At 37.5% G+C, this 7,272-nt stretch overlaps 1 protein-coding gene across 1 annotated transcript in view; it reads right to left on the reverse strand.

Annotated features, from left to right (window-relative positions):
• Window positions 1-4,904, reverse strand: part of LOC140232902 (heterogeneous nuclear ribonucleoprotein C-like 1) — a 281,840-nt gene extending 276,936 nt beyond the window's left edge. Inside the window, exon 1 of the mRNA XM_072313014.1 lies at window positions 4,895-4,904. The gene's annotated coding sequence lies outside the window, so the exon portion shown is untranslated. The remainder of the gene's footprint in view (window positions 1-4,894) is intronic.
• Window positions 4,905-7,272: the final 2,368 nt, after the last annotated feature.

A 7,272-nucleotide genomic window follows, 5' to 3' on the forward strand; every position in this document is an offset into this window, starting at 1 on the left:
CTTTTTTCAAGAAATTACTCATACCAGTGAAGATTACGCTGTCTAGGTATTAGTGGGAAAGAAAGAACATTCACTTCCAAGTAATATATATTATTAAAGATACTTATATAAATCACAATGAATTTAGCAACATATTTTATTATTGTTACCAACTCTAAACAGTTGAAATGTGATCAGAGACTTGCAGTGATATGGATGTGACTGTAAGGTGTGTAGAGAATTGGCATTGTGATTACCCAACACAGGTTTGTTCCCAAGTGCATTATATTTTATTTTAATTTCCTCTGAAATTGTCCTGACAACTAACTATTTTAGTGCATAGATTTTTGTTTTTGTTTTTTGTTTCTTTTGCTTTAATGTTTGAAATTGTACCATGAGTGGAAATGTGAAGTTGAGAGAGAGGATTTACGCTGTGTGAATAATGAACAGGGACAACAGCTAATCTGTGAAAATTGTGGGCACTGCTGGCGCATAAATGTGGAGAGATTCAATGACCGTTTTCAAGTGGGCAAGTCGTCTATAGGGGCATCCTCGTGGCGGCTGTCATAGCCACCCTAGTCATGAGACTGACCAGGACCCTAGTCATGAGACTGACCAGGGTGCTGGCAAAGTAATAGTCGGTTGGTTCGTCCCCCTAACATGCCACCTATTTCTGTCCTTGTCAGGAGACACCATTCTCCGCGCAACTCTGGTGATGAAATAGCTAGTATGTTGCATTCTAGAAGCACATCGTAGGATATCGAGAACGGCTTGTTAATCATAGAAGTTGTGGAAAATTCCTGTTAATGATTTCCTCTTTTTTTTTTTTTTTTTTTAAGTGTGTGTGTGTGTGTGTGTATGTTGGTGATTGTGTGTCTTTAACAAATTAATGAGTACTGCCTTTTAGTCGTATAATTTTACATGACCACATTGTGATTGTTTATTACACTAATATGGGTTACATGATCCTATGTTTGATTGATAATATTTTGAATTGTCTTAAGAATTATCATTTGCTAATTTGTGTTCAAATATCCACTGATTGCGTATTCGCAAGTCACTCTTTTTGCAAACAGGTTTTCTGTGGTAAATTTATTCTAAGTCATACATATTTTTGTTATACCAAGTCAACTAGGACATTGTCCATGACCTTCACCTTTCATTGTATTGCATCATAGACATGACAGTATAACTGAAAAAATAAAAAAAGTTTAGATATTGTTTGTACCACAAGGTTTTGTGTTATGCCTAAACATGTTGCAATCATGATACTTGTAGTTTTTTATGACTGATTGTTATTTGTGCATTGTTCTCAAGGTCACCACATGTAGATATTGCTAAATTATTTGTCAAGTGATGTGAGATGAAAATGGACGAAGCTTTGTGTGCAATCTGTGTGATCCTTGTTATAAAGTATGGAGCACACAGGGGCTGTCTGTATACTAGTTGTACTACATTCGATCGCGTTTGCCCAGTCAGCAATGGCGTGAGTGCCCAGAGAAGTGAAATGCATGCAATGGAGGAGGCTCTGTTGAGAGATGCGGACCGTTTTTGATAGTCACCGGAGCTTGCAGTGTTCTCTATCAGAACACAGGTGCATATTTTTGTAGAATACCAGCCTGTTCAAAACATTACATTTGCATCTGTTGCTTGAAGTATTGGATATTTTGTCAATGCACCTGACCTCAACTTGAATAGACAAACATTTGCAGGCAAGATTCTTTACATAGTGTCTCCATTTTAGCAAGATTGATAGAATATCTTCCTTTTTTTTTTTTTCTTTTCTTTTTTTAATCTGGGGATTTACAGCCATTCTTTTTTTCTCTTCATTGTGTCCCAATGCTTGAGGAACTTCATGTTGTGAAGTATTTAATGTTTCCACAGCAACCTGTATCTATGTACAGTGCTCACTAGTCTTGGTGTGTTTGGCTGGCGGTGAATGCAGTACCTATCTTTCCTGTGTTTGTTGTTAAAAGAAAAAAAAATCCTCTTTCAAAATGTCACTTCAGCAGTGTATCAGTGTGCTGCATCAGATAAATATATGCCTTTTTAATCAACGTTCTTGTATTGCATATCCTCCTTCATTTATTTTGGAGTAAATGAATAAATGAATAGAAAATAACAGAGAGAGAGAAAGAGAGGACCCAGAGTAACGCAAGAGTGTAAAGTGCCATGAAACAATTTTGTATTGGCTGCATTTATGCAGTGTGCAGTTCACTTTGGAGCTTTCAATGTACATTTTGCACTGCTCCTGTGAGCTAATCTCCGAAGAAATCATCAGTACAGGCATGATGTAAGTTTACGCCAGGAGTGATGGGAGTCATATTATACAAATAATGAATGTTTATGAGTGCAATGGACAGAATATTTCATGAGGAGAAGATGAAATGATCCATTCAACTCGGCTGCGCCTCTTTGAATGGATCAAAGATTTCATCTTTCACCAAATGAAATATTCTGTCCATTGCACGAATGAAAACATTTATTATTTGTTTTATATAACGCCTAAAATAGATTCTTGTCATTTGATGTTTTATTGATTTAGAAACAAGAGAGAATCTGAGATCGCGAGAGTGCTTACTGAGTGCTTTATGCTAGTGCGCTGTCGCATACACACACTGCAAACGCAAGCGTTTTACACGCGAAGTGCCGGTCTCTCGGCGAGCGTGCAATGGAGCAAATCGTATGGATCCAAAATTGCACGGTAAATGGAGCCACAATTGCACGGATGACGACGTCAAAGTGAAATGGGCAATGATCAATGTCGAACAACCAATCAAATGACAAGGATCTCTCCAGGCGTTATATAATGCTGACTAATCTCCGAAGAAATCATTGGTACAGGCGTGATGGAAGTTTACGCCACGAGTGATGGGAGTCATATTATACAAATAATGTTTATAAAAGTGCAATGGACAGAATATTTCATGAGGTGAAAGATGAAATGATCCATTCAACGAGGCGCAGCCGAGTTGAATGGATCGAACATTTCATCTTTCACCGAATGAAATATTCTGTCCATTGCACAAATGAAAAACATTATTTGTTTTATAGAACACCTAAAATAGATCCTTGTCATTTGATGTTTTATTAATTTAGAAACACACACTGCAAACGCAAGCGTTTTACACGCCTATAGCGTGCCAGGCTCTCAGCATGCATGCAATGGAGCAAATTGTATGGATCCAAAATTGCACAGTAGATGGAGCCACAATTGCACGGATGATGACATCATAGTGAAATGAACTAAATGATCAATGTCAAACAACCAATCAAATGACAAAGATCTGTTTAGGCGTTATATAGTATACTCTGATCGAAATCTTATGTGCATGTGATAAAAATAGTCATTCCACAAGCAGCTCAGTACAAACTTTGCTCCAGCCAGGCCTTGGTGTGAAGTTTTCGTAATAAGTCATTTTTATGCATAAAATACTGCATGTTGCATTCCCCATCCTACTCTATTTTGCTGTATTATACAATAATTGTACCTAAACATGCACACACACACACACGCACACGCGCACACACACACACACACCCTCACACACACACACACAACTATTAACCTACCTATCTATCTATTCTTAGGCCTATACTTATACATACAGGGCTGCCGATATTTGCACAACAAAATCAGGGAGATCGTCTAGAGAGTTGTCACAGAGGGCGCTACATTTTGTTGTCAAGACATGACGAAACGTCTTGCTTGGCATTGGGCTCCCTGCAGAATCGGGATATATAGGGGCTCTGTTCATACAATTCATACACATACATACATACATACATACATACATACATACATACATACATACAATACATACATACATACATACATCAGAGACTCCAACCCAAAGCACCTTCTGATCTGGAGATTCTCCTGCCTGAAACCCCTAGCAAACGGGAGACTCGAACTTGATGTGTGCGAAGCGTGAAGTTCCTAGGGTTCTAGATGCTCTCTTGTGCTATCTAAGGCTTATTTTTTCAACATATGATAGAAATAAGTAAGAAATCCCTTCCAACGGGAGACAAACAGCCAGGGCGGGAGAAATTAGATCTCAAACGGGAGAACGGGAGATTTTGCAAAAATGGGTTTTCGGCGGGAGATCTCCCGTCGAAAACGGGAGAGTTGGAGTCTCTGATACATACATACATACATATGTGGATACATACACTTTATGCATTCAAAATACATGTAGGCCCTATACATGCATGCATCCAAGTGCAGTTGAAATAGAAAGTTTATTGATCATGAAGCCAATACATGTAATGGAAAACTGAACTTGACTTAATACAAAGTTTGTAGCCCAGCAGCACGAGATCTGAGTAACTGAGTGAAAAGGAAATAGACTTAAGACACTTAAGTTGGTAAATAAAATCATGCCCCTCAGGCACCCCAACATCTCTGTCCCAACTTTCATGATTTCGCAATGTCTTTTTTTTTTATTTTACACACCTGTTCAGTTAAGTCTTTGGCATGAACATAAAGCAAAAAGACAACATTTTTCCAAGCCATCTTACCTCACTTTTTGACTTCCTGGGTCCCATTTCATAAAACTTGTTATCAGTAACAACTTCATAAAACTTGTTATCAGTAACAACTGCCACATTTCTATGACAAATTTGCTCTCAGCCAATCAGATGCAAGGATTTCAGTAGCTTATAACAACTATCATAACTTGTATTGATAACAAGTTTTATGAAACGGGGGCCCAGGGCCCTGTCTTATAAAACTTGTGATAGAAATCAATGAATCACAAATCTCTTGAAGGCTGCAATCAATCGCAACCTGTGATTGATTGATTGCAGTTCTCCGTCTTAATTTCAATCATAACTTTTTTTATAAGATGAATTTGCATTCAATCGTAAAGTTGCGATTGATTTGAATCAATCACAAGTCTTTATAAGACAGGGCCCTGGTTTCTCAAACAATGTTCATGGATGTAACGTCCCTGATTAGTCATGTTGTATAACAGCATCTCAACATCTATGTCTGTTGCTTCCAGGAAGCTGCGAAAAGATTGCAGCCTCCAGCCAGATTCACTAAAATGTTGTAGTATGTACAGCATGGACTTCATACCTGTGCTAGGCACCACCTTCCATTGTGTATGATAGTAATACCGCCTCCACACTTTCTCCATTACTTCACCTCACTTTATGTATTTTTGGTCAATGACATGCAACTCTGTCCGAGTTTCACGAACTCTTCATGAGCTACTGAGCAGGGTTTGTCCTCAAGGTCCAGTGTTCAATGTTGTGCTAATTCACTCAAACACAGATCTGTTCCCAAAGAAAAAGGCAAACCTGCTGCAAATAAAGAATCAATTAATCAGGATGGTGCTTGAAAATAAAAAAGAAATACAAGATGACTTGGTGATATTTAAATTCCTTTAAGTCTCTTGCATGACTTACAATTTTACATCAACAGCTCTTTTTGTTGCATTACTTTCATTCAAACTAACATCATCTCTTGGGCACAATGACTTCTCTTTATCAGTTCATTTGTCTAGCTGCAACCAAAAAGACCAAAATCAATCAAAAGAAGAAGAAGAAGAAATAAGCTACTCTTCTTTTTTTTTGAGAAGATATATTGAAAAATTAACAAGACATACAATCCAACTTCAGCTATTCGGCCATGTCGAGTCCGTTGTCCATCCTGATAAGTTTCATGACCAGATAATAAAATGAGACATGCTCCAGCACGACACTTTTAAGCAAGTTGAGTTGGGAATATACAAGAAAATGGACAAAAGATGCCGACCCCTTGTGGTTCGCCCCAGGTGACTAGCAATAGTCAGCAAATGGTATCAACCAGGCACATTGTGTCATGCGGTTGAAAATTTACAATTCACTACGGTGATTTACATGGTACAGTATTTGTATGTTTCATGATTCAAAAGATGTGGAAATGAAATGGAAATATGCCTTCCTCTTGGTCTTTGTTCCTCCTAGCGATAGTATTTGGTTGGTAAAAATGTACATACAAATTATGTTATCAAATTTACAGTATCATAGTGAACAACAGTTATGTCCGAAATTTTTCATTTCCTTGTATTTGTAAGACAACAATCATTGTTTCTTTACTTTTAGCACAGTTTTGCTCTGAAAATGCATAGACAAGCATTTGCCGGTCCATGTCCAGATAATACACAGATCCAGAAAAAAAGAAAAGAGTAATGGTCACATAATCGAGGAAGGACTGTACCTAAAAAACAAAAACAAAAGCAAAAAAAAAAAAAAAAAAAAACCCAGAAAGACAGACATATTATATCCACAGTAGTAGTACTGTCATAGAGTATATGTACACTTGTCACATTCAGGCCATGTGTTCACATTTCTTGGTCATTCCCTTCATACTGAATGTCAAAGTTCACGCTACATCTTGATCTCTTACGCGTATAAATTGGCAGGTGAAATGGTCTGCCATGAGGGTTTTCCCCTAGAGTTGGTGACACATGGATTGAGGCAACTTTCTCATCTATGTCTTGGAAGAGCATCCACCAGGAAGAGATTTTATTTACTCTATTTGACAACTTACTTTATAAACTCTATTTGACAACTTACTTTATAAACTCTATTTGACAACTTACTTTATAAACTCTATTTGACAACTTACTTTATACACTCTATTTGGCAACTTAATACATACAAGAGTGCAACATCTTGAATACACTATACTAGATTTATTTCCACAACAAATACACCAGCCAAAAACCTCGATGAAAGCTAATTATGTACTCGGAATGTATGTACAGCATTTTACAGTGCATCAAAAGAGCAAGGACCATTTGTTACAATGTACGGCAAGTATCTATAAGACTGATCTCTCTTCATTGAAAACAAGATTCCGTGCGTAAGAATTCCTGGCTGTAGGGCAGGACTGTGCACTACATCAATATCTACAGTTATCGAGTTGTGTTGATTCGACCAATCATCAGACTTGTTACATATACAGGTCCAGCAAACATGCTTTCTGATATAATGTTACCTTTGAGTAATTTCTAGAGATGCTCTGTGCATTTCATCCCAGAATGGAATTACATGACTATGCCCTTGGCTTGAAAAAATATATATAAAAAGAATACACTCAGAATATACATGATTTGCCATGACGATGAGTCTGTGTAGTAAAACCATGATACCAGTGTACAACAATGCAAACTTCCTGTATATGGCTCTCAAGGAAAGAGGCATCTTACTGTAGAATATTTAAAGGGAAGATAAACCCCAAGAACAATGTGGATTGAGTGAAAGCAGCAACATTAGTAGAACACATCAGTGAAAGTTTGAAGA

The sequence above is a fragment of the Diadema setosum genome, chromosome 9, assembly GCF_964275005.1.
Source record: "Diadema setosum chromosome 9, eeDiaSeto1, whole genome shotgun sequence".
Taxonomy (NCBI): Eukaryota; Metazoa; Echinodermata; class Echinoidea; order Diadematoida; family Diadematidae; genus Diadema; species Diadema setosum.